The sequence below is a fragment of the Pseudopipra pipra genome, chromosome 3, assembly GCF_036250125.1.
Source record: "Pseudopipra pipra isolate bDixPip1 chromosome 3, bDixPip1.hap1, whole genome shotgun sequence".
NCBI classification, from domain to species: domain Eukaryota; kingdom Metazoa; phylum Chordata; class Aves; order Passeriformes; family Pipridae; genus Pseudopipra; species Pseudopipra pipra.
Window position 1 is genome coordinate 42,549,466 of NC_087551.1, and position 27,901 is coordinate 42,577,366.

Genomic DNA, 27,901 nt, shown 5'->3' on the forward strand with positions numbered 1-27,901 from the left:
AAATGTTAGGATCAGTGTCATGTTTGTCTCTTGCACATACAGGCAGCTTAGACATTTCTTAGACATAGCAAGGATTCAGAGATTACTGTTGCTCCCCACTGGTCTACTGACCTAATATGATTTATGCTTGAGTTCAGCTCAAGCACTGATCCCAAGAACCCTCCTGTAAATGGCCACACATGCACAATACAGCACATAACCAAGAGCCCCTCTTGAGAAACAGTAGCTTGGGCAATGTCTGACAATATGTGTGTTTGTTGGTGGAGCTGTTGGTCCTGATGTCAGTGGTGGTCCCAGCATGTCCCCTGGCAAGTCTGCTGCTGAAAATTGGGCAAGGCATTTTCAAACATGATGCTGGTGATTTGTGTTCCCAGATGCACAGAGAAGGCTGAGTCGTGGAGTGAGTTCTGTGCCAGTGAGAGCGTGAGCTCCTAAAACATAAAAAGTTCTTGGCAAGGGGCTCTCAGCTAGCCTTGGGGACAGGCATGGACCTATCCGGGTGCTGTTGTAGGTCTCAGCCTTTTCCTCCCCATCTGCTCCACAAGAATGTGTTCCAGAGCATCAAACCAAGCAGCAGTGTTTTCTTCCCTGGAGTCAGATGATGACAGTTTCAACCCCTCAGTGGCCTCCACAGGGGCAGGAGCACACCTACATTTTCAACATGCATGAGAAATATTCCATGAGAAAAGTTCAGAATACTTGTCTCTATATAGGGACAGAAATGACAAATGAGTCACAATTACCAAAATATTGATTTTTTTTACCTTTGTTACATAGATAACATTTGATCCTAGTCCCTTGTACTCTTAGAAGGTGTTGCTGTAGAAACACTATTATCAAAGGGAAACACTAGCTTAAAATGTTGGGCAATATTCCTGACTGCAGTCACTAAGGTGGAGAGAAAGGGGCTTTTATAACCTTCATCCACTGTTTCCCTGCTGCTGAAGGGGCCATGGGTGAGCTCAGTCCCCCACATAATTCGGAGCAGTTCAAGGGCTGCCATACCTTTTCACTTCTTTGGATCACCCCTCCTCTCCTTTGGACACTACTCCTTCAGCGACTGACCCTGGCAGAGGGATCCTTCTCTGACAGCAGCCCCCTGCCCATCACAAAGGGAATAGCATAGCTTCCTCCAGCCTGTTTTCCCCATGCAAGGCCCCGGCTTAGCTGCGGTGGCTGCAGCCCCCGGGATGCCATTACTGGCCTGTCTGTCATGTTGCTATTAGCGTGACTGAGAGAAACGACTCTAGCCAGTAAAAGGCATTAGCAGAGGTCATTAATGAAAGGTTCTGGGTATTCTTAGAAAATCACAGCATTAGTGGGATGATTTGAAATATTTATTAACGTGGGGAATTATGTCAGTTTGCAGATTTCTCTCATTATCCTTCATTTATTTTTTTTTCAGCTTGTTGCAAGGCTACCAAGCAGGCCTGTGAGGAATCCAGCAGTGGTCTCTTCAATCACAGAAAGTGCTTTTAGAAAACATTATGGTAATGCTCAACACTAAATACTGTCTGTCCCTGAAAAACAGAAAAATCACCATGAAGAAAATGAGAAAGTAGCACGGGAAGAAGAGTGTTTGCTGGAGGAAATGTGCTTCTTTTCTCCATCTGTGAATGTTTTTCGAATTCAAAATCGAGATGACTTTGAGCAAAAAAAGTCAGATGGCAAACAGTCCCCAGGCTTGAATACAGGTAATGGCCTAGTCAAACAAGAAGGCAAAATCATTGTTTTCATCAGGTTTCCTTTTGCTCACCAGGGGTGTTTCAAGAAAAAACATGCAGGCATGGTTAAGGAACTGGTATTTGGGGCAATTTTTTACCTAGTTTTTAAAACAAATATCTAATGTTCATTTGCAGGTCCTTTGTAGGTGATGAGGGGTCAATGTCACAAAATTTGAACCCTCTCTTTAGAGACAGTAAACTGTTTTTCAAATGCTTTTCCTAACTACTTTATTTTGCATCATTTGGATCCATGTCATGCTCTGTGGATGCTTATGATGCCTGCCTACAACTGTGGGCTGGAAAAGTAGGGAAAATATAGAGAATCAAGGTAGAGGAGGGGCTTTCAATCTATACTCTCAAGGCCCATGTAGAATCTGACTCATGAAGGAGAACTGCTACCAGAAAAATCATCTTTGAGACTTATATCCACTCATATCTCCACCTGAGCACCCACTCAAAAGTGAGTCTGTGCACTGATGGGTGAGCATGCTTGTTTAAATTGTTGCAGCAATGGAGATGTTGTTAAAGTTAACTGATGAAAGGGAAAATGATGATAGCCTTCAAATTGGTGAGAAGAATGTAGGTGACTGTCATAAACAGGCAAAAAGAGCATTTGTCATTTGTGTACAATACCAGGCAGAAGTTGCTATGTGGGTGTGTAGCTTTGCATATGTTTGTTGTGGTTGACTTAGCTTAAGTCAATAATTCTGCTGAGATAAGTATCTGAAATGCCAGAGGCAAATCAATGAAGGAAAATGCAGGTATCTAAACTTCTCCAGAATTGAAATAAATCCCCAGTGTAATACCTGCACAGTTAAAGGCACAATCTAAAGAGAAATAAGGAGTTAGTTTTGAACAGAATTTGAGTTACACTGAAAAACCATCAAAATGTAAAAATTTGTTGCATTATAAAGACAATAAAAGGATTTTGATGTTATTGTTGTTTTTAGCAATTGACTTTGTGATTAATCATTTACCTTTCCTTAATCTGAAAAAACTAAGGGTAACAGGGGATGAAGAGAGATGTGAATAATTCTGTAAGCATGGACTTTAGAAATTTTCTTGTAAACCTGCCCCAGTCATTCTTTTTGGTAATGGGGGAACACACTGAAGAAGGAAGCATATCTGGTAATTATATTAAAATTTTTAAATTAAGGAACACAGAATCTGCAACAAATATTGACTGTTTGAATCATTAAGGGAAGTCTGAGGGGCTCAAAGCCAGAGGAAAAATGTAGACTCAGGATTATACCATGCAAATCTGATACTACATGGTAGTTTCCCACTAATGCAAGGGAAAGCATTTCGTTATTGATAAGCTGTTAGTAACTGGAGTCAAGACAAGGACTAAATTAACATGCATGTTTACTATGCATATCCCAAACTTGGATCAAAACAATAGAAAGTGACCCTAAAATCTGTATTTCAGACACTGTTTACAAATCTATATATGTGACTTATAACTGTTTTGGTCAGTCACCTTCTTCATTAGAGAAGGAACAAAGACAGCATTGCTAAGATTTCTTCCCAAAGTTATGTGTGATTATCTATAGAAGTCCAGAAGTTTTACACTGTTTTCTCATTCATTTAAGTAGGACTCCTCATGTGACTAAGGGCTCATTGGCAGGAATAAAGCTTGATAAAGTCTGGCGCTGAAAAGATCTTCATGCTATTGACAGATGGATTTTATTCTCGTACCGTTTATTAAAAATATCAGATACCTCAAACTGGAGCATGGTTGCCTATATTTCCTGGTTATATTTCATGGTTACTGGATGTCCCTGAACTGGAAGAATATCACTTTTGGAAGCAAATTTCTAGAGAAATTATTTCTTTGTATAAATGCAAAATGTATTTCTTCATTTTTGCCATCATTATTATTACCACTTTTCTTGTTGTTGTTGTTAATGAAAATGCTCTCCAGAGTGCTTCTTACTGGAGTATTCACGCACAAGGAGACTATTACACTCTTATCCATTTTTTTTAATTATACTTTTTGTGCTGTTATTCCACTGCAAATATTGATCTTTTACAGTATATGAGGAATTAAGGAGTTTTTTGATGGTAAACAAATTAGTCATAGGGTACCGTGCTTTCATATTAAAGGGAATGCTGAGAGACAGCACTGTGGCACATGCAAAATAGAAGTGAAGCTCACCACTTCTTTCAGGAAGCTCTAGAAATGGACTCCTATAGCTTTCTGCAGCTGGAATGTGAGAGGTTTCTCTTTTCTTTGGTTAAAACTTTATTTTTATTCCTTATGCCAAAAAATTATTTCAGAACTCCTGTTGTCTTTCTGCACAACATCCTATGGCCTTAGGAAGACCTCTGCTCTGGATGGACTCTGGGAACAACACTCAAGTGTCTAAATGGAGTTCAACTGAAATTTATCTTACAATGACCATAACTTTTAGTGAAAAATGATGCCTTCCCCAGAACTTTAAAATGCTACAGATAGCATATCAACACATCTGAAAAATTGTACATTTTCACCTTTTAAAGGTCTAGACAGCAACAACAAACAATCCCCCAAATTAATGATTTCCGAAGCCCCATATTGTGGCAATGCCATTTTGAGAACCTATCAGCAGTTGCAAAGATGAAACTGGTGCCTGACCAGTTTGATTTTTATGCTGAGTAATGTGTATGGGTGCTGAAGAAGCTCTGTCTAAAGACCGCTGCTGTCTGTCCTGCCTGCGACAGCCCCTGTGGCCTTTCATGCATGATCATTGAGATGCTGGTGGCATGGCAGGTCATGGTTCCCAAAACTCCAGCAAGAGAAAAGAGACTTACAGCTGTGCTCAGGAAATGAAGCTGCAGTTGAGATGAGAGGAAAAGTGCAGTGAAAAATGAGGACAAGTTCTAAGCCCTCAGAAACTAATTGGCACCAAAGCCAGCTTCATTCACTAAGACATGGACATGAAACCAAATTGCTTTCTCATCATGAAAATATTGAGATTTTTTAATACTCTTTTTCATCCCTTTTATTGTTTTTCCCCTGCAGTTTTATTCTTTCCTTCTGTCTGATCATTGACCTTCTGTTCCCCCTTTTCTCTCTCATTTCTAGCATTTTTGCTTTTCTCTGTTCCTCAAACAAACACTTAAACTCAGCATTTATTTCCCCCCTTTAAATAGTCCCTGTTTCAAGCACCTTTTTTCCCTCTGCTAGTTTGGCTCCCTCACCTTCTGTCTTCTCTACTAACTCACACCCACCCAAACACAAAGTTACTATTTTTTTTCTTTTCTATTTGAAAAATGTGAATGAATGGGCAACGGGTGGGTGTGAAGGGGTTTTCCCAGAATGAGTGTCTTCAACTCCAACCATCAAATTCCCGATTAAAACTGATCAGCAAATGTGTTGGGATAAAGGCAGAGTAGATGGCAAGGAGGTTTTTGAGGGTCTTTTTACTAATCTGGAAAGCTGGAGACAAGGATGTCCAAAAGTTTTGCACGGAAATAGAGCTAACTTTTCAAGTGTCTAACTTTTCAAGCAAATAACCCTCTGGGAATTTACCATAGTCTGAGAAGAACACATACACACACACACACACTGTACTCTCTCTGACATGGAATTTTTCTTTTATCTTTGTTATCTGAAATTTTAATTAAAGTCATCCAAATTGAAAGAGTTTTTGACTCTGTGCACGGCATAACAAAAATCACCACTAGCATGGCACTGCAACACATCATAATGAACTCTATCTTTTCATGCAGCAAAACGATTCCTTCAGTGGTAAACCAGTTATGTTTCCGTGATGAAACATGAGAAGACTGCAAAGAAATGCTAGCTCTTTTCCCTATTATTCTGTTGGTGACATAACTACATAGAAGGAATTTTGTGATATGTGATTAAAAGCCCTGCCTCAGTTGACTAAAACATATTTGGGGTTTTTTTTATAATAAACTCAGGTTCACAGTCAGCGATCACTTTGCTTCAAATAGATCATGTGGTATTTTTATTTCCTTGCCTACTTTACAACATATATTAACACTGCATAAGGAGTGGTTTGAAATGGAAGTCTGGGGCATAAAAATACATTTGATTAAAAACCCTAATTTTATTACTGAGAAGGACAATTTGGTGGCTGCAGGCTCCATGTGCCCTTATGAAGATGGATTGGGCAGGCAACACATACGAAAAGCCAAGGCTGAGGAAGGAAGAGGGAACTTCATATATTTTCAAAACAAATTTTCAACCTCTCTCTCAAAATGATGTAACATAAATCTGCTCGATCATAGGTAAGCAGTGGCATAAAGAGAAAATAGAGTAGGCTGAGTGAAAGATCTCACCAACCAAAATTGTATGTCCTCAGTCATCAGTACAAGCCCACTCGAAATGGATTTGCTGATGGGCTGCAAATGAGGTTTTTCATCCTATCCAGACAGTCTTCAGCTTCTCTACCGGCACCTTTCATCACTAACAGACTGAAACAAGACTGGCTTTGTGCTCTGTCTCCTCAAGATTTATTGTGGGACAAACTAAGATGCCCATCTCCACTATCTCTCTGAAGAGCTATTCCACCTCTGAATTGCCACCCAAAGAGGAACTGTACACACTAATAGGCTTCGTCATGAGAACTGGCCCAGGCATGGAGCAGATAAACAGAGGAAATTCTATGTTCTGCTACTTGAATGACTGCTTGCAAATAGAGATTCATACTGTACTCAGATGGGCCACGAGATGCTAACACATCTTAAGCAACACAGTCTTGATCTGGATTTAAACTGACAATCAAAGAGAAATGAGACATATAGCATTTCCTTTGAGTCAACTAATCCTTTTTCTGTGATGTGATTTTAATATAATTCTTTGCATTCGCATAGCGTGGCTTAATCTGAATTAGCTTTCTGAGCAAGACCTGATATGGGCTGATCTTTAGCCTCTCCAATCAGTTTTCTCTCAGACAGACCTAGTTTTAGGTCTCCTTAATATTTCTCCAGCTGTTTTGTTGTGACCTTCAGCAGCTCTAGCTCCCTCCGGCTGACCCAGATGCTTTGCTTCTGTGATCTGAATCCCCAGTTCTCAGAGGCTGCCTCTGCTCCACTGCTCCTTTCTAAGCTTGCAATAAGCTCTCACAGAAAGCTCATAAAGGAATACAATCATCATGGCACGGAAAAGAAGTCACTCTTGCAATTAAAATCTGCTAATGACCTAGGGAAATGAAGATACAAACAAATGGTCATTTTTCATAAAGAAGGGAAATTACCACTAAGAATCACAAAAGTTGTGTGCTCGGACTTGTGTAACAACTACAGATGACAGGCAAAGGAGGTGCATGCCTAGCTGACAAACTTTTTGTGATGATTAAAAATGATTTAGTAAAATCAGTTCTAAAGCTTGCTGCAAAAAGTGTCTGAAGGATTTCACGATGTTGAATAGCTGCAAGACAAAATGGTAGGTGAAACACAAGGTTAAGACCATTGTATCACATACAGGAAAAACACTTCTAAGTGAATGGGCTCTAATTTAGCTATTGACACAGGGGGAAGGAAAGAATGGGAATCACAAATAGAAACCATAATTAATTTGATAAGTACACTGTGTGCCCATGCTTTTTCAGAGATTTTTTTTCTGTAAAATGTGGACAAAGGAAAGTCTGTTCGAAGCTATGGAAATAGCTTAGTGCCTTTTAACTTGGAAAAGATATGAATGAGGGAAAATATGATCAAGGCTTATGAAATTATAATGGTTTGAAAAGGACAACAGATCACCGCTTCTCATAATGAAAGAATTAAAGTGCACCAAAACAAAATAGCCAGCAGTAAATATAAATAAAATAAAAAGAAGTGCTTTTTTGCACAGCAGGCAGTTAAACCACGTAACCCTTCGTCGTAGGTGTTGAGGAGACAAAAGCAAGGATGGGTTGAAAAAAACAGTTAGATATATTCATTAATGTAGAAGTTGATCAAAGATTACTTAACATAAACTCCAGTTAAATCTTTGAGATGAAGAAAGTCTCCTGGTCCAAAAACCTCCAGCTCTTGATCTTAAGGCATCAAGAAATAGAAGAAAGATTGGAAATAGAAGAAAAATTGTTTTATATTTGCCCTTTTTCTTACTTTCTTCTTCTAAGTAGCTGGTATTGGCCAGTATCAGAGACACAATGCCGAGTTAGAGTTGTCTTTGTTCTGACTCACTACAGGCATCCATCTGTAATTAAGGAGAAAACGTTATACAGAAACTGTTGACCAAAAGAATCTTTAATATGAGAATGGAGAGAAGTAAATACAATCTCCAGCTCAGGTCCTTCCAATATGCAATTAAAACAGCCCCCAAACAGATTACAAAGATAGCAATGATATTTGTAAGTGCAGAAAGTGAATTTCAAGTGCAGAACTAGCCAAGGAAAAATCTAGGCAAGGAAGAGTCTTGTTTAGATCTTGCATTGTGCAGATATTTGGATGCAGAGTTAACAGAAGCCCTTGTGTGAGCCATCCTGCTCAGGGCAATTTTGTGAACCAGCCTCCATGATCAAATACTCTGCTGCATGAGGGAGGAGCTGATGATGATTTCAAATGAGCTATATATAAACTGAAGGGCATTAAACAAGCAAGTCACACAGAATCACAGAATAGTTTTAGTTGGAAGGGACCTTTAAAGGTCATCTAGTCCAACCATCCTGCAATGACCAGGGGCATCTTCAACTAGATCAGGTTGCCCACAGCCACTTACAATCTGACCTTGAATGTTTCCAGGGATGGGGCATCTACTACCTCTCTGGGCAACCTGTTCCAGTGTTTCACCACCCTCACTATAAGAAGTCTTCCTTATATCTAATCTAAATCTACCCTCTTTTAATTTAAAACTATTACCTCTTGTCCTATTCACAACAGACCCTGCTAAAAAGTCCTTCTCCATCTTTCTTGTAGGCCATCTTTAGGTACTGGAAGGCTGCTATAAGGTCTCCCCTGAGCCTTCTCTTCTCCAGGCTGAACAACCCCAACTCTCTCAGCCCTTATCCATAGCAGAGGTGTTCCATCTCTCTGACTGTTTTTGTGGCCCTCCCCTGGACCTGTTCCAACAGGTCCATGTCCTTGTTGCACAGAGGATCCCAGATCTGGATGCAGTACTCCAGTTGGGGCTTCATGAGAATGGAGTAGAGGAGCAGAATCACCTCCTTCGACCTGCTGGCCACACTCCTTTTGATGCAACCCAGGATATGACTGGCTTTCTGGAGTGCAACCACACATTGCTGTGTGATGTCCAGCCTCTCACCCACCAGCACCTCCAAGTCCTTCATGGATATCATTGAAATTAGCAATTCTGAGGAACAATAACAAGTTCTTGTGGAGGAAAAGTAGAGCCCACACAATGATGATTTTGCCAACAGACCAGGCTTTGTATCAGGTGTAGAGAGCAGATGGCAACAGAAGGAAATCTGAGCTACATGTAGCTGTTGCCACAGGCACACTCTGAATGCAACAAGCCAAAACTGCCGTAAGAGATAGGCCAAAAGCTGTTTACATAACTACATGGAGAAGAAAAAGGAAGCAAAATATGATCCAAACAGGATGTTGCATTTCAGGACATAAGGTGGGAAGTGTTAGTCACAGCATTATGCATGCATGTCTTTAATCCAAGAAGAGGAACTGTTTGTGTGAAGGCATTGCCTCTACTTTCCAAAACTGTCTGGTACAGTGTGTTTTGAAAGGATGCAGTGAAAGTTCATGAAATGAGACTTTGAGTGGTGGGGCATGTCGTGTCAGACGGAAATGTTAATCTTCGCCTTTGGTACGGAATCAGAGCGAGCAATCTCTCTGAAGTTCTGCAGCCTGTAAATTTCTACCCTCTATGAAAACAACATTCAATTCAATTCCATTCACCCAAAGTGTTAAGAAGCCACAACTTTTCCTGAAAGCAATGTTACCAGAAGCTTGGAAACAAATAAGATTTCTAAGCACACAATAATAAAAAAACAAAACAGGTGACATGTAAATGCAGACAATCAAAGTAACAGATTCATAGTTTTAAGCTATCTATTTCAAATATTTTATTTCTCAAAGTTCAGTATCAAATCAAGATTTGAAGGCAAGAACTACAGAAATTATTCATAATCTGACAACTCTTACCACTCCTATCACTAACAGAAATTTCAGCTCCGGATGTATTTATAGACCAGCGTTCTGAATCCAGATACGACTGATTGATTCTTCAGCTTCGTTTAGCTGATTTGGTAGAACTGGCAATGGTATATAAACAACCAGTGTTTTACCACTGCAAGTCATATTAAAAATATGACTTTGATCAGGATATCAGAACTCGAGAAGAAAATATTTTCTACATTATACATTATACATTTTATACATTATACAAACATGATGGCTTTTTACTTCAAATTGTTGCAGAAGGATTCTTTGAGAATGCAAAGAGAGAAAGGCTCAGCACCTCTGCAACTTCAGAAGTCATGCTTAGAAAAAGTACAGCTTTAGTGAGTTTGTTTGTGTCACCACTGATTTCCTCTGTTTTTAATAAAATAGAGATGTGACCATCTCTTCCAAAGGCAGTGTGTCCTTTATACACTTACATAAAACGTAGTGCTGGGTTTGGCTGGGGTAGAGTTAATTTTCTTCACAGTGACTAGTGTGGGGCCGTGTTTGGGTTTGTGCCGAACACAGTGATGATAATATAGTGATGTTTTTCTTATTGCTGAGCAGTGCTCACACAGAGACAAGGCCTTTTCTGCTCCTTGAACTGCCATGCTGGCAAGAATGTTGAGGGTGCATGGGAGGCTGGGAGGAGACACAGCCAGGATAGGTGACCCAAACTGACCAAAGGGATGTTCCATACCATAAGAAATTATGCTCAGAATATAAAGTGGAGGGAAGGAGGAAGAAGTGGAGATGTTTGGAATGATGGCATTTGACATCTCAAGTAACAATTACACGTCATGGGGCCCTGCTTTCCTGGGGATGGCTGAACACCTGCCTGCCCTTGGAAAGCAGTAAATTAATTCCTTGTTTTGCTTTGCTTGCATGCACAGTATTGGCTTTCCCTATCAAACTGTTGTTATCTCAACCCAGGAGTTTCCTGGCTTTTACCCTTCCATTTCTGTCCCTGATCCTGCTGGTAGGGGAGGGACTGAGCGGCTGCATAGGGCTTGGTGGCTGGCTGGGGTTAAACCATGACATCCATAAACACTTCAGAGAAATGAGGACCAGCCCCTAAAACCTTTGTGGCTTATCTCTGAGTTGTGTGCCTTGGACTGGTCCATCGGGCACTCTCTGTTCACTGGAAATGAGGTCTGAGTCTGTCATATGTTGTTTGGTTTCTGCAGAGCGTGCTGAAGCTAAGGGATGTCAGCAGCATTTACAGAAGCAGGAATGATCCATCCTTCACAACTAACCATGAGTGGGCATGACTGAACTGAAGGATGAGAATGAGCCTCAATGAATTTAGGCATACATGGGGGTGATGGCTGAGGAAAGGGATGGAGAGGCTCAGGGTAGAGTGACAGTTTTTACACAATTCATCCTTCTATACAGGAGACATGGGATCTGAGCCGCTGACTGGTGAAGTCAGAAAGCACTTCTGGAACACTGGTCTCAAAGTACAAAGGAACAGTCACCCCGTAAAGTTAGCATGCAAAGCCTGGCTGCCTCCTCACCCAAAGACATGCCACTGCATTTGCAGCTCCCAACACCACTTACGGCTGCCTCTTGCAAGGATCAGAATACCTGCAGAGGTTTAATCTCTCCTCTTCATTACTGGCAAAGCTGTTCAACTTTGCTCTTCTCAATTTCAGAAAAATAGATCTGATGTACTGCACCGCCTTGCGAAACTGAGAAGTTGTCACATTCCATCACAGAAACAGTGGTATCTTAAAATGGATAGATCACTGAACGAGGCTGAGATTTCCAAGGACAGAGCATTGCTACTTAGGTTAAAGAAGCAGGCACTTTTTTTTATTTGCTTATGGCAGTAGCAACATGTATCATAAACCATTAAAAAGGCTTTTCTGGACAGACCTGGTTTGTAAGATGCCATTCTGGAATTTACTGTTCCAGATGGTAAACATTAGAGAAAGCTTTCCTGGAGTTTCTTTTCTGTTATTGAGTATTTGGCTGGCTTTAAAAAAAAAGAAAAAAAAAGAATCTATTTGTGGCAGTCACCCAGTAAGGCATGTTTCAACCTAAGCAGCTAAAGAGTTATATAATTACAGTCAACAGAAAGCAGTCTTATCTGGAAAGTGTCAAGCAGGCTTACTTACAGGCAGTGACAGGAACTCAGTCCCTGCTACAGCATGATCTTTCATGTTTATTCTCCTTTTTATTGTTTCCTGTGTGTAACTTTTTGCCCTGATTTTACCTGGATTGTACTGGTTCAGTATTAGTCTTCTGTAAAATCAATGGAGCCTCTGAATTAAAAAAATATAGCTTGAAAGGGAAAAGAAAGATTTTTTTCCAACAGAATATTAATGACTTGTCAAGACAGCTAAGCTTGGCATATGAAGGCAGCTTTCTTTGGCTATCCAAAAACATTTCTACAGTAATTGGCTTCTTTCTCACATTTTTGAAGGTTCTATCCCCAGTACAGTAGTATGCAACTGACGATTTATGCTTCTTATCAAAGTGAGGAAACTACAGGAAAAGTGTAAGTGCCTAAACCACACTTGGAAAAAAAATGACTATAACACATCTACCAGAACTTTCTTAAGCCGCTTCTTTAAAAATAAAGAGGTGAGGATACTGTAACAAATCTCAAATCAGTAAAGCCTGAGCTTCTCACAAACTGCAAAGTCATTGCAATAGTCAATGAATGGAGAAGCTATTTCTCTAGATGATTATAAAATAACTTCTACAAAACAACCTGTAGCAATTGTGGAGGAGGTTTTTTTAGCAAATGAGCTGTGTTGTCCTACAGGGACACCAAAGAGCAGCAGCTCTGGATTTTGGCATGCTGCACTTTGATTTGGGCCTATATGTGCATTGACTTGGAAGGTGATGCCCCCTGCCTTTGAGAAGAGCGGGAAATGGTAACAACCAGAACAAGGGCTCAGGTATTTCTTAAGCTCTTTTTCCTGGTGGCTTTGTGAGGGATTAATTGACCAGACAGGGCAGAGCATAGTTACTGTAAGTGCCTGTGCAAGCAGGCTCTACCCAGCCAGTTGCTGGTGTCATCTGCAACCTCTGCACACCTTCACCTGTCTAGTCCTGGGTACAGAATATCCATTCAAGGCAGAAACACCTCCACATGCAAAAGTGATGCTCCTACCCACCTCCAACGCAAGGAGAGGAGCTTTGCAGGTCCTAGGAAACAGAGGAACTATAGGGCAAACAATCATACACCCCCTCCTCTCTGTAAAATGGAATGAAGTCCAGACTATTTTCTAGTCTGATAGTCAAAAATATCATCTATAAGGACTGATAGCTAATGCACAGAATTTGCATGACAGATAAGGAGTCCTGGGTTTTCCATTAGCAACACAGTCCATCACATAAAAGAGAACAAAAAATAGAAGAAATAGTACTGGCTAGTCATGTCTTGTAGTAACAAAATTACGCTAATGCAATAAAAGATACAGGTCTAAGAATGTGCTGTATTAGCAATGAATGGATGAATAATCCCCACAGCTATGCTTTCAAAAACACTCTATCCCATTACTTTTCAGAAGCCTCTAAGAACATAGAAACCTGCCCTGGGTGATGCGCTCATCCTAGGGTAGTATGACATCTTACAATAGCCACAGGACCAAAAAACCCATCAAAATGACAGGTCAGTCACACTCACGTTGTCCTTGATGCTCTCCTTGGGCCAGATTGTGGGCCAGCTTTGCTGAACATCTATCTGCATTTGTGCTTTGCTATTCTGCTCAGAGCTGCAAGTCATTAAGCCTTAGTTTAAGGAGAGGAGAGAGTGAAAGGACAGAGGTTAGCCATGAACTTTATCATCCAGAGATGAACAGTGCTCTCCATCAAACTGCCTCATGCCGGGAATCAATGAGAGGTTTAAGATGTTGAGGGATGTGGTGAAAGAAGAGACGGAGAAAGAAGAGAACAGCCCAATTGACCTTTCTTGTTTCCTCAGATATGGTGGGAGCTCCATTTCCTTTTATGCCTGCAGAAGTCATTGTGACTTGTGTTGACACCTCATAGTGGCATTCTCCAATGGCTCTGTTGTTGGCTGAGTTCAGAATGACTTGAGTTCTTCCTAAACTGTTGACAGGCTTCTACATTGTGCTTTCTGCAGCTTAATCACATTCTGTCAGACACTAATGGGGATGCTAATTAACTAATTATGATTTATTGGTAGCTGATCTTCCTGGGAATGCAAGGGAAGCTTCTCTTCACTTACATCACTAGGAGAGTCTTGCTCCCCGCTTAATCAGAGATTTTCACTTGCTGATTTGGGGTTTTTTTGCAAAAACAAAGCTGGGAATGTATATACTACACAGTCTTTCTCACATCACAGATCCCAAGAACGTGCACCTATCAGTGGGACAAGCAGTGGTGGGGAAGAGAAACAGAGGATTAGCCACTTGAGTACAGCCATGTATATTCCACAAGTCATCCTAAGAAACTGGGCTTGATCCCCATTGTAGCAAGTTTTAGAGGAATTTCTCTTGTCTGTTGGCCACAGCAAGAGTAAGGGACTAAATGCCTAATACATTAGATACAATGGATGAATCAATTGAGTGGAAAAGGACATCTTCAAAAATTGATTCCAGATTTTAGGCAAGACATAGCTTGTGCAAGAAAGCTAAAATTGTGATGGGTATTTTCTTTAAGGGAATACTGATACTGCTGTAATAAGACATGTTTATGAGACAGTTTGGGTGTTACAATAAAAGAGCTCCGGCTAATTCAGAAATTAAGGAACATGCACAAGGTCTACCAATAGACTATATTTCCACAAAGTTAAAAACCAGCATATGGGATAGAGTCGCCAAATTCTAATGTGTGATCTGTGCTGTGGAAGAAGGTACCAGATATGCCAACCTCCTGTTCTTGTTATGCTATTTTTGTCTATAGCTGAAATGGAGTGATTTCCCTTGGTTAAAATGGATTTTAAATCTGATCCAGGATTCACAGGATCCATTTGAATATCTAGGATATTCCCCTAAGAATGTTAAAGTGGAGAACTGGAATGGAAGAGTGGAGAGAAAAGGGAGAAAAAACTGTTGGAAAATGCATAAGAGAGGGGGGAAAAGAGACAATTAACGCATCTCAGAATAGGTATGTAAGCAAGAGATACACCACACAAAAATAAGTGAAAAAAGGCTACAAAATGAAAGAAGAGAACATTTCTATTCATATCTCTCTCTGATTATAATTTCTGATAATGTCAGAGGGACAAGGCATTACTCCTATTAAAACTGTCTTATGGTTGTAGAATGGAAGTATGTTGCATGTATGTTCCCACTTCAGGGAATAGTCAAAAAATGACTGACTGTATGGGCTTTGCACAGTTTGAACAACTAATTGTTTGATAAGAAATACTGGAGATAACCATCCAGCCATGTACTAGCCTTCAGGGCAGGAGAGACAGCAAAAAAAAAGTGCTGAGTTTTGGTGCAGTTGACACTTCTTTTGAGTGTTATGCAGTTCTGATCCTAGAGGACTGCAATTTGTTAAAAATGTGCTCCTATCTTCTATGTCACAGTGTCCTATCAATCATCACAGCAGTGTTAGGATTTCTGCACACAGGTACAATGCTGCCATGTCACAGGTTTGCCATAATGACTTTGAGGAAAGGACAGTGCCAAAACAAGGATATTTTTAAGGAGATTATATATACACTTCAGAAATAGTTACTTTAAAATCAACCCTAGTTATCTGCAAAGAAGGGATGTGAATAAAAATAAGATAGTAAATAATATTTTAAATAGTAGATTTCAATATTACTAAATAAAAATTCTATTTTTTTCCCTTGTGATTGGATCTTTTGCTGAAATATTTTGTTACTGGAATAAAATGGAGGTAGGGAATTGATAAAGCTACATGATACTAGAAATCAGTTCTTCACGCTACCATTTCTTTTATGCACAGTCATAGACAGGTAACATAATTTCTGTGCCTTGGTTTCCCTATGAGGTAAGGAATAGGTATTCCTATTAATAACACCATGATTTCTTTAAAGGAGTGAAATGAGACTTAAATAACACTAAGAACTTTCAGATCTACCGAAAGTAAATGCTAAAAAAGATTTCAAGTGTTGTTGTTAACGTAAATGGTTTTCCACAGAAGACAAAAAACAAGCTGAGAGAAAACAGTAAATGGTAAGCCTCTTGAATGAATGACCTGAATTCTCTAAATACAATTCCATCCAAATAAGGTGGCACTGGTTTTTTAGTTTCTCTTGAGTTAGTATCACTTCTCATCTTTGCTGCTGCACATATTATATCCAGAGTTCATTACCTGCATGGCCAAAAGGGGGACGGGAATGGGGGGAGCTGTACTACCTCATCCCATGTCACATAAGCCAACTACATGCCAGCTGAGGCTATCTGAGCAGTGGATGTCCTTTTATCTGCAATGGTAAGTCTGTGTTTTCTTTCTTTGCATTGAAGCAGTGGAGAAGCAGAAATAACTGGGGCAAAGTTCTAAAGGGCAGGATTGTGTAGCTTTTATTCCCTTGTTGCATAACACGTTATATGAGTGTCTGAAACACCAAGTTAAGACTTATCTTGAATTTAATGATGCAATTGCCCCATTCCATAGCAAACTGCAGGAATCACTAATTATATCTCTTAGAGGCCAAGCTATTCGGCTTACATCAAATGAGAGACTGGAAAAAATAATTACTGTTAACAAGTGAACTGAAACTATTATGCAAACTTCCCCAGTGTGCAGAAGCTGCAAGCCATAATCTGAATGATATGGAGGATAATAAACAGCAAATGTCATTAGAGCACGTGGATCTTCCTGTCCTGTTTTAAAAAGAAAACAAAATAAAACAAAAATAAAATTAAAAAAATAAAATCTAAGAGATCAATGCAAAAAACGCAAGCACATATTTCTGCCCTAGGATCACAAAGACAAATTGGGATGCTGATGAGACACTGCTCTCTGCAAAGCCTCTGAGATGAAGGAACAAATTACATTATTGCCATCAACCAGGCCAGTTGAAGACCAGTTCAAAGTCTGCTTTCCCTTTTCCACTCTATCTGCTTCCAGCTGGCCCTGTCAGCTCAGATGTTGTAAAGAAAATTCTCTTCCTTCTCTGGTGAGAAGCGAATGCATGCTATAAAGCCTAGCTTGAAATAAAACTGGGCCACCTGCCAAACTTGGATTCAGGGCTCCAAGTTGTCCTAAAATAAGCACATTTACCTTCCCCCACATGGTGAGAGCCCATCCCATGGCTGTTTTCATTCTTTCCACCTCTCCCGTGTTCTCTTTACTCACCTCCAGTGATTCATCTCACAGTATAACCTTCTTCCCAAGCCTCACTAGGGCTTTTACAGGGCAGTGCTGATCCTAACACTGGCTCAGTGTTTGCACAGGGTGGTGTAGAAGAGATCTGGGAGCTGCAAACCCATCACCTCCTACAAGAACACATCTGTTGCTCCAGCATCACTGCTAACTTGTGCTACGGTCCACATCAAGCTGTCTTTCCTTCAAAGGGAAAGAGGCCTTCAATTATCTTGAATTATCCTCCACAGCAGTAGTTGCTGCAGACAGTTGGCTTGATAGGATGCAGAACTGGGCAGGGTTTGGGCAAGATCCTTCTAAGCACATAGTTATGACAGTCATTGGACTATTTATGCCTGAAGCTGGATCTAACTGTAAGTTGAAGTCTTGGTCTTTTGTTTCATTAATGGAGACATTGGAATCACTGTTTGGTATAAGAAGAGATTTTTTTGACATCTCAGGTTGTTAATTTGCTTTGAGGCATCTGAGTCCTTTTGAGCATTGTCTAGGGAGAGATTTCTGTAGAGTATCTCCCAGGGATTTAATAAATATTCCTAATTTTTTTAGACACCATGAAAGACAGAATGTAGGTCCAGCTGAGCTGGCATTCGGACTTTCTGTAGCAACTGCTATCATCTTAAAACTTGAATTAGAAACATTTTTGATTTACAGCGGGGACTAGACAAAACTATTTAGGACAGGGATGTCGCAGAATGGGAGAGAGCTGGAACAGCAGAGCAGAACCGAAACTTCACCTGCCATATTTTATGAGACAATGGGAGAAAATAGCAGTGAGTTTTATTTGTAGCAAGGTGACCCACAGTGCTTTCATGGCTGAACTCACAACTTGCACAAAATAGTCATGGTTTAGGGCCTGTGAGTCAGAAATAAATTTAAACCCTGTGTTTTTTATACTGCCAGTGGTATTCCTTTCTTTCTTCTCCTGTCCTTGCCGAGTGTGACACTTAGAGCCTGTGATTTTGGGACTCTTAGAGAAGAGAGGCAGGTGTGATGATAGCTTTAGTCTATTTATACCTACTCAAAGTGTACCTCAACCTTGAAAATTCTCCCAGGCTCTTTTTCCTCTTTATCAAACAATGCCATTGCTGTGGATGGTTAAATACCCAGTTGGGAATCACTTAATATGGCCATGTGAAATACAGCTTATGAGACTTCAGATGGATACAAAACCCATCAGGCAATGGAGACACATTTAGAGGTACCTGGTCAAGCAGAATCAAGCTGTGAACAGTAAGGGAAATAGTCATCACAGAACACCAGATGACTCAGCACTGCCAAGAATTTCAAAGGCAACACTTTAGAGGTGAGTTTCAGAAAGGCTTAAAAATATTATAGCCTCATTGTTTTCCTCATGAGTCTCTCTCATAATTGAAACAGGAACTATTCCTTCCCTTGAGTTCAATGCACTTTCTTTGGCATTCCCAGATGCCCTGTAACTCTTTCAGGTTCATTTCCTGCGGTTCCATTACTTCAAATGCTTCATGCAGCACTCTTGGGCATCTTAGAAGCACCAGTATACAGGTTTACTGAGTAAGATCAGACTACTCGGGCTCCTTCATTACCTTTCTTTCTCTCTTTGCTCTCTTGCTCTCCTTACCTGAGATGCAAATATACTAAAATGGAAAACAGTGCTCAGTATGGTCTGGGGCTTCCTCAATGCCACAACCTTTTAAAGAAAGCAATCCAGGAAACACTCTCAAAAACACCTGTCAGCCCACCTCTGGATTGCACTCTGTATCTAGGAAGTGTGAAACTCTCATCTCAGCCTGAGAAGTTCTCCTAATTTCTCTAACTGTCAACCAAACACCTATGCCTGGTCCCCCGTACATCATCCAACTGCCCCTAAGGATTCATCCAACTGCTGAAAATCAGTTGTTGTCCATTCTGCCATTTGGCTATGGCAAAGAGAAGTGAAATAGGAACTCAAGGAAACAAATGCTGTATCATGAGACTTACAATAAAAATTACCAGCAAGCAGCATGTGTGAGAGCACTGAGAGCAGCTGACAAAAATGTTTCTTTCACACTGGCAGTTGTCCCACAATGGGGTGTCTCAGGGGTAGTTGTCTCTATCAGTTTACAGAAAGGCCACATGTAATATCGTGTGCACCTCAGCACCCTGCCCTCCACCTGGGGTGACTCTGGGGCACTGTAGCAGAAAACTCCATATATCCAGTGCCCCTCACATGAGATTTACATAATAGGACCACACATATTTGTTCAGGAAGTGGAGAATGGCCAGTAACCTTGATCAGTAAGGGAGGAATAGTTCTTCACAGCAAAAGATATTTAGCACTCCTGCTTCTAATCAATCTCCATTGCACATCTTTTCCATATCTTACAAGAACCATATAGTCAAAGGCATCGGAAAAGATGAAAACACAGCTTCTGCTTTTGAAGAACGGGATCAGGCTGGGCACAATGATTTTTTTTTTTTAATAAAAAATGCTGACCACTTCCTCAAGGCAAGTCCTTTTAATCTATATAAAGAAGTCATATCTTGCTTTCAGTCTTCTTCACCACAAATTTATGCTTATTTGAGCTGTTTGTATTCTTTATTGCACAGCAATTATCCTGCTGGGAAGGGATAGATTTAATAACCAATCAGGTAATTTCTATTGCTGATTTCTTTGCTTATATCTCAGGAGGATGCATGCTAAAAATTGTTTTTAATAAAAAGAGCTTTCTTAACCTAGTGCATATAATTAAATCACTGGTAAAGCACAGATAGGTTCTACTTTTTTAATAAATGACTCATCATCCTGCCTGCCTTGCTTTTCAGATGCTGAATGTGATCCATCTTGTAGGGATCTGATTCATAAGAAGCCTCAAGCGTGGCTTTTGAATATGCAGTCCCTTCGAAATGTTATGAACTGTCTAAACAAAAAGCACCATAAAACTAGTAGATCGAAAATTTCATCTGCAATTACAATATCCTTCTGTAGCTGAGGACAGTGGAAACTCTTTTTTTTAACAGAGGCACGTGGCTGCACAAGTGTCCTGACAAGAGCCATTCCTTAAGCTTAGATGGCAGAGGACAAGCAGAAAATGGTGGAATCAACATAAAATATGAGCTCATGTCCAATCATTTATTGCCATGTGTAAATTATTTGGCAGCCTAAGTGAGACTCTGACAAAGCTGGCCTATGGATGGAACGAGGATTGAAGATTATAGCCTTGTGGATTTGGTTTTTTCCCAGCTCTAACTGTGCAGCAAGCACTAGACAAAATTTTGCTTGGGAAAAATGAGAGGATCTCTCACATTTGCCTATGATTTCTAGGCAGCTGTCCTTATTTCTCACTAGGTCCAACCAAGCTATTTTATACATGGAATGCTGGGGTATTTCCTCAGAGCATCAGTAGACCAGATTTATGGTGCTTGACCTGAAGGACCAACACATGAACGTGAGGATGGTTTAGCACATGTGCTCATGGCCCCTACCCTTCTCAGAACCACCAGCTGATTAGCACATGTGCACGCTCAGGAGAGTGTAACATATCACAGAAGCATTGAATACTCTACATGGCTTGCAGTAATTAGCTGAATCTTACAACTTACGGAGCATCAGAAATGTTAATTCAACAAATCCAATACAAAGATAGTAAAATTTTCTGAGCAGATAAAAAAAGTTAGTTCCAATGAGTAATTATGCGAACACTCATCTACCTGCACGTTAACCGGAAACCGTAGCATGAAAAAATATGAAAAAGGAATGACACATACATTATTTCTATGATTTCTTGAAACTGTCAAGATGTTCAGATTTTTTCACAAATATTTGAATAGAAAGACAGAGCACTTCCCCTGGCAATGAGTCAAATTAAAGTCCTTTACCTACAAATGTATTTTTGGTGATTTGAGGGCAAATATAGCATTTCCTTATACAGTTGCATCAGAAAGATGCTTTAAATGACTTCTGAAGACCATGGATTTCTATATTCCGAGAGTGCACATGAATCTGCAATCTGCAAAGCACTTGAATTGTCAGCTGCCTGAAACTGGTCAAGACATTGCGGACTTTACCAACAGAGAAAGCCAACCAGGCATGGTACAAAAGAATGGAAAAACCCCAGACTGTTCTCTTTTAAAATCACCTTGTTGCAGCACAGGAGAGCTTTCTGTGGAGAGATGCCATGCCAAGTTAATGACAAGCGTCTGCTCAGACACCTGCTGTCCTAAACAAGTTGACATGCCTCAATCACTGAGCAGTCTGGGGTGGAGCTGGGGAGAAGAAGGCTGACGGCCGGCTGGGGAAGCAAATGGCATCCACAGGGCAGCCATGCATCAGGGAATGTGTTCTGCCAAGGGAAGCCAGGTAGCAATGCAGTGCCTCACTGGCCCTCTTCCCTGTGAGCTCTGCCAACAGCAAACAGCTTTAAATCCCCTCTCAACTGATACATAGCCTTTCCCTGCTGATCCTATTTACTTTTTGGGATGGCTCCCAGCACCTAGCAGTCATGAGAGATTGCCACCGTTTCATGATGCTGCTCCCACTCCCCCAGGAGAAGCTAGGAGCCAGAGGAAGATGGTGTGAGGAGCAGATCTTGGCCTCTTTGGCATACAGCAATAAACCTGTGGGGTTGGCAGGGACAGGATGGATCTTGCCAGGATGGGAATAAGAAAGATTTTTCATTTCTTATTTCCACTTTGTTTCTGATCACTTGTTCTGTTACAGGCTGAAGTGCCAGTGTGTACTTCAGCACAGAAAATGGGAGGCTCAGATGAAGCCTGAACTCACTCGTTGCTAAGAGAATAACCCAATTTACAGCAGATGGTGTTTATTGTTACTTCCCATCTGCATGAGGATTAAGAATTCTTCTCAGAAGAAAATTATGCATCTTGACAGCATCCTGGTAAGAACAGGCAAACTTAATTCCAATCAAATACAGCTTTGCTCCTAAAAGACAGGTTTTTCTGAACTTTTGGGTAAGCTTAAGTTAAATGAAGTTTAGGATTTTTTAAAAAATAGTATCACTCAAAGTTGCTAGCCTTGCAGAGTCATTTTAAAAAATGTGCAGGAATGGAATTAAGTAAAGTGAAGGTTAAGCACATTGCCTCTAATCAAAAAGAAACCTAATGTCAGAGCTGAGATTAAAGTTTCAGCTCTCTAAGGCCTTAGACCAGGATGGAGATTCACAAAGGAACTGATAGCACATCTTGTAAGCATCTATCCTTGGCCTTAGCGCAGATAAAAGAGAGTAGATGTCTCTCTTGTATTCAGCTCCCATTGACCCATGGTGCCTCATGGCTCAGCATGTCTTTTTGTACACGTTAAAAACCTAAATTTTTATTCTATTTATATAATCCATCCAAAATTATAAGAGTTATACCAAGATGGTTAGTACACTGAACCTCAATAAAGTCTGCCTGAGGTTTTTTTGTAACACATACCCATAAAATTGACATATACCACTGCCACTATTATTTGCAGTTGTGCCTGGGCTTTAGTAAGCACTCAAACACTGATATGACCACAACTTAGAAACCAGGATGAAACTTAAAAATGGAAATGGAAGGAACTGACAGTGGACAAAGCAAAAAATAATAGTATTCAAAGCACAGATAACAAAAAAACCAAAGACTGAAATGACAATTTGATCAAATATGTGTTTACAAATAAGGAAATCTTGCCTTAATATGTGGGCCAGCCCCCAGACTGCAATGGTTGTACTGTATTTATAGTGGTGCTTTACTTCTGCTCTCTATATTCTTGCTTATAGATTCATTTTTTGGCTGGCATGCCCTCTTTTCCTTCCTTCAGTTTAAGTCCTAGAAGAAAAAGCAGAGTCTGGTTATTTTTCTGCAATTTCTAGAAATCAGGCATCCCCTGGCATATGGCTGGTGGTGCATGAGAAGATTGACTGGGTATGTCAGGAAATTCATGGCATTCCAGGCAACAGGAATGTGTCTGAGGCCAGTGGACCTGACCAAACACCTACCTGGACTGCAGCAGACAGAATCCCTTGCACGACGGCTGCACAGTTGATCTGTACATTCACAGCAAATCTGAAGCAGCTGGGGTATGTCTGATATCTAGCATATGTGCTTCATAAATAGAAATCGCTCTCTAGGATTTCGTGAACAGAAGTCTAGAAGTCCTACACACATCTGCAGCAGGTATTCTAGTGGTTGCTAATTTAATGCAAAAATCATGACAACATTAAGTCATTTGGTATGTTCTCGTCTTGACACTTCCAGTGCAAAAGGCACTGCAGTGGTGGCACCTATATGGAGATGTTTTCCAGAAGATGCTTTGCCATTTTAAATACATTTATTAAAATCCTCAATTGCTTTATACAATGATGGCACATCTGAACCTTTTTCATTATTTCGTCTCTTGTGCTCTTATTATGTGGACTCCATGTGTGTGAATGCACACTTATTTACCATACCCATTATATATACATTGCAACTGACACTCAGGTTTTCCCGTGGAGAGTCTTCCAGCTTAGTTATGCTCATACCTCTTAACTGAGCTGTGCAAGAAACTTTGCTGTCTTTGTTCCCCAGAATCTTATAACAGAGGATCTGTTTGCTACCTGAAAAGTCATCAAGTTCAACACAACTTGGCAAGCCCAACCAGATCCATGCTTACTTCACACTAATAAAATTTTCTCCCATTTCAGATAGAAATGCTTCACATTCAAACCTTGTGCTCTTCAAGTAATTTTTTACCCTTTGGAAAAAGTGCACATATTTCTATGTTTCTGTGAACCATTACTGACATCCAGTGGCTAAAATGCTAAAAATCTATAGTTCCTATTGTCTAGGGACACCTTCCATCTCTTTCTTTAACAGAAACCTAGTAGAAAAAGGAGAAAGATGAAAAATTATGTTCCCTGGCTCTTCCACAACACATTCTTACTGTGGATTTGATTAAACCTCATGAACTTGCAATATACCACTGTTATCTTTCGTTTGTGATGACGGTAAATAACTATAAAGCTCCATTAAGAAACCAAGTGGCTGAAACCTTGCCATGTCCAATCAAAACACAGGTACATATTACAATAAAAAACAAACAAATACATTAAAACACTGAGAAATATAAACCAGATACACATAAGGGTTTCACTAGGTAGTGTTCCAGGGAGGGATGTCCCTGTCAGAGTGAGACGTGCTGAAGAAACAGGACAGAATGAAAGAAAAGCAACAGTAGGGATCTTCTGGACAGTCACAGCATTGTAGAACCAGAGAACTAAAGAATGATGCGGGTTGGAAGGGACCTTTAAAGATCATCTAGTTCAACTCCCCTGCCATAGGCAGGAACGTCTTCCACTAGATCAGGTTGCACAAAGCTTGACCTTCAACACTTCCAATGGTGGGGTATCCACAACTTCTCTGGACAACCTGTTCCTATGTCTCACCACCCTCAAAGTAAAAAATTTTCTTCCTTATATCTAATCTAAATCAACCTTCTTTCAGTTTAAGACTGTTGTTTCTTGTCCTGACACTACAAGTCTTGATAAAATGTCACTCTCCATCCTTCTACAAGCCCCCTAGAAAGGCTGAAATAAGGTCTCACAGACCTTTCTCTTCTCCATGTTGAAAATCCTCAACTCTCTCAGCCTTTCTTCAGTAGAGAGGTGTTCCAGCCCTATGATGATTTTCATGGCTCTCCTTGTGAATAATGTAATCCTGGCCAAAAGCTTAAGAGATATTTTTGAGCTAAGCACTGGCTAAAGGTGATCTAGTTCTATAAACCAATATATTGTGCTGTTGTTTGAATAGTCTTGTCCTAAAAAGGTAGGCTTTTGTAATCTCTTGTAATAAGCACACCATCAAAGAAATAACTCTGCCATTTGTTTTTCCTCCTAATGGAAATAAGTTGATAATCCCTGAATTTTGGGCAAGAGTCTGCTGAATCAGATATAGGCAGTTATCTCAGTTCCAGTTTTGCCACATCTGTGATGCCTGGGGTATCACTGAACTCCGATTAGCCAGCTATGACTCAACAACCGAGAAGAAATTTTTGGATTAACTCAAGTTCCATTTTGAAAGCTTGTCATTGTGAGCATGTCAGGAGGAGCTGAAGGTGGAAACCCAGAGCCTTTTTTTCATTTATTTGGGGCTTTGAGGCAGGATGTTTTAAGTTAAGCAGCTCCTTTATGCTATGATGTTTTTGGGCATAGCAGCTTGAGCAAGGGAGAGCTGAAGCCTCCTCCTTCCCACCCCTCCCATCTCTCTCTTTCCTCTTGTCTCTGCATTCAACATATCTTTGTTGTAAAGTATCAGCCTGCACTTACCCTATCAGGGAAAGGGGACAATTCTGCAACATTTTAACATTATATATGCTCAAAACAGTTTTAAGTTGGTGGACTTTCCTAACACAGTTCTACATTTTACATACTTTCACTATAGATCTTGTAAGTAGGTATCACAGATTCATAGAATAGCCCAGGTTGGAAGAGACCTCCAGAGATCATCTGGTCCAACCTCTCATGTGAAAGGGAGCCTAGGTGAGATTATCTAGTGTCCTGTCCAATTGCTTCTTGAAAAGCTCCAGTGATGGGGACTCTACCATGTCTCTGCGAAGGCTGTTCCAGCGAACGATTGTTTCAAAAATTTCTTTTTTATGTTAAGATGTATGTTTATATCATACATATAAATTAATATTTTGATATAACCACAAACCAATGACATTACTACAATATTATAGCTGTCTTCCAAGACCCATCACCTGAGGAATTTTCAAACTTCTTTAGTTTGTTTACTTAGGACTAAGGCTTTTTTAAGTTACTTACTGATATTAAGCATGACTAGAGCCTCAATGGCTCAGCAGGATTATTTACACCTTTGGAGTTAGGTGACTGACAACTACCCACAGAAATCACTCACTTCAGTGTTCAGGACTGGAGTCAGGTATATAAACTCTCCTACCTTTATTTATGTATTTAATTCCATTTCCAAAAGAAAACAAAATAAAGGGACTCAGTAATGTCAATATTAGGAAAATAATATTTTCTGCCTTGAACTTCTATTTATTAATTGATGCTTGTTGTTTTGAAGGTCTACTGTGAGCAGTTAAAATAGAAGTTTTCTTCCACAGTTTTGCTGGAGGGCCTAAAGATACACTGATGGAGATGTCACTTTAGGAAGGCAAGGTACTCAAAATAACACATCAACCCTGGCACCTTAGTTTCCCTAGTACTATCTACATTTTTTGAAGATTGTCAGTACCTAGTGTGTTCAAATTAATTGTAGTATATCTGTCCCTACATGTTTCACACGGTCACACTCTTCCTTTTTATCATAAGTTGTGATGTCTTTAGTTTTTTTAAATAATAAAACCAGAGAAGACTTTTAAGAATGTGATGGAAGATATAACTGACTGCTTTCCTTCCCAATCTTTTATATACTGGTATTTCCAAGATAGTGGATTAGTCATTGGCAGCCCTCAGTAAAATGATGATACAATTATACTAAACATAATTTGACGTATCATTATGCCTCCCTTGAAATGTTCTTTATTTGAGAATAAGAAAGGTTGCTGGAATCTTTAAAATTCAGCACCCACTCAACAGCAAAAAGTAGCTCTTCTACTCTTGTGCGCCTACATCATCCCTATTCAGATAATAGCAATAATACTGAGACAGACTTTCAGATGCTCTCTCTTCATTCACCTAATGGGTCCATTAATGATATGTTATTCAAAACTTGCAGATTAAATAGTGATTAAAAGTTTTCACAAGAAATTATTAAGTGTCATGTCTTTGTGGTTGGGAAAAAGAGTTTAAAACTGTGTTTTCTAAGCTGGGAAGTGTTGGAATGACAGTGACAAGAGTTAGGAAAGGAAAGGGACAAAGGCACTTGTAGTAGAAATAAGCTAAGTAATCTTAGCATAAAAATAATGGAAGTAAAGGTATGACTCTTTGGTGTGACTCTTTGGAATGGCTAACTCCCCAACTGCTTTGCCTGTCTCTTCTGACTTGGAGAAACTTTGTTTTGTGCACCACTGCCTCACTTGAAGATGGCTGTTCAGGGACAGCATGTGGAAATAACTGATGAGTCCTAGTTCTAGTTTTACCGTTAACTTACTGGAAGTGCTATATGGCAGTTTCCACTGGTAAATTATTAAATTCCACAAACTTCATATTTGAATTTACAATTACATCAATAAATATGAAAAGGGTAAGAGCTCATCAATAAACAAATTCAAGTAGAAGCATACTTTTTGTTTCCTCAAAGTACTTTGTAATTAGAGCTTTGTAAGCAAAAACATAAAGGGCAACAGTAGTTCTTTTTAGAGCAAGATTTGTCTTAGCTAACATGAAAGACTTTAGAAAAAGTAAGTGTAACTCCTCGTTGAGAAGTTAACATTGAAAGCTGGTTAGAATTTTAATTTCAAGCATCCAGCTCATTAAATTAAAAAGATAGCTAAGCAGTAATGGGGCTTTGTTCCTGTACCAGAATATAGGCATTTAAATACCACAACATAAGAAAACCTTTTTGATCTGATACACACAATCATAGCTATTGCAAAGAAGTGCCAGTGTAGATTTGTGGTGGGCGTATCTTTTCTGCTCTCTAGCTGACAACACATGACAGCTATAAATCACGCCTGCCAACATCTGAGATCTCTGAAAGAGTTGGACACCATGAAATATGTCAGTCTTAAAGTGCTTTCCAAAGGGACATGGTGAAAGCAAGCAGGGGCAATTAGCACATAAGAAGCCAGCCAGCAGGTGCACATGCCCACCACATTCATCACTGAACTGCTTGGCTCTTCATATTTCTAGTAATTCAGGGAAGTCCGGACAAACTCGGTGCCAGCTATAAATCAGTGGCACGAATCCTTGCTGGTTACA

At 40.0% G+C, this 27,901-nt stretch overlaps 1 long non-coding RNA gene across 4 annotated transcripts; it reads right to left on the minus strand.

Annotated features, from left to right (window-relative positions):
- Positions 1–1,324: 1,324 nt before the first annotated feature.
- On the minus strand, positions 1,325–13,930 carry LOC135411386 (uncharacterized). Of its 4 annotated transcripts, none has more exons than XR_010429131.1 (5): positions 13,453–13,930; positions 11,933–12,079; positions 11,691–11,790; positions 7,785–7,875; positions 1,325–1,520 (listed from the first exon to the last, which is right to left on the minus strand). It is a non-coding gene; the product is annotated as an uncharacterized LOC135411386 (long non-coding RNA). The 4 variants fall into 4 exon arrangements; XR_010429132.1 differs by lacking the exon at positions 1,325–1,520 and adding an exon at positions 3,916–6,876 and having other exon boundaries at positions 12,031–12,079; positions 13,453–13,929; XR_010429130.1 differs by lacking the exon at positions 1,325–1,520 and adding an exon at positions 3,916–6,876 and having other exon boundaries at positions 13,453–13,929.
- Positions 13,931–27,901: the final 13,971 nt, after the last annotated feature.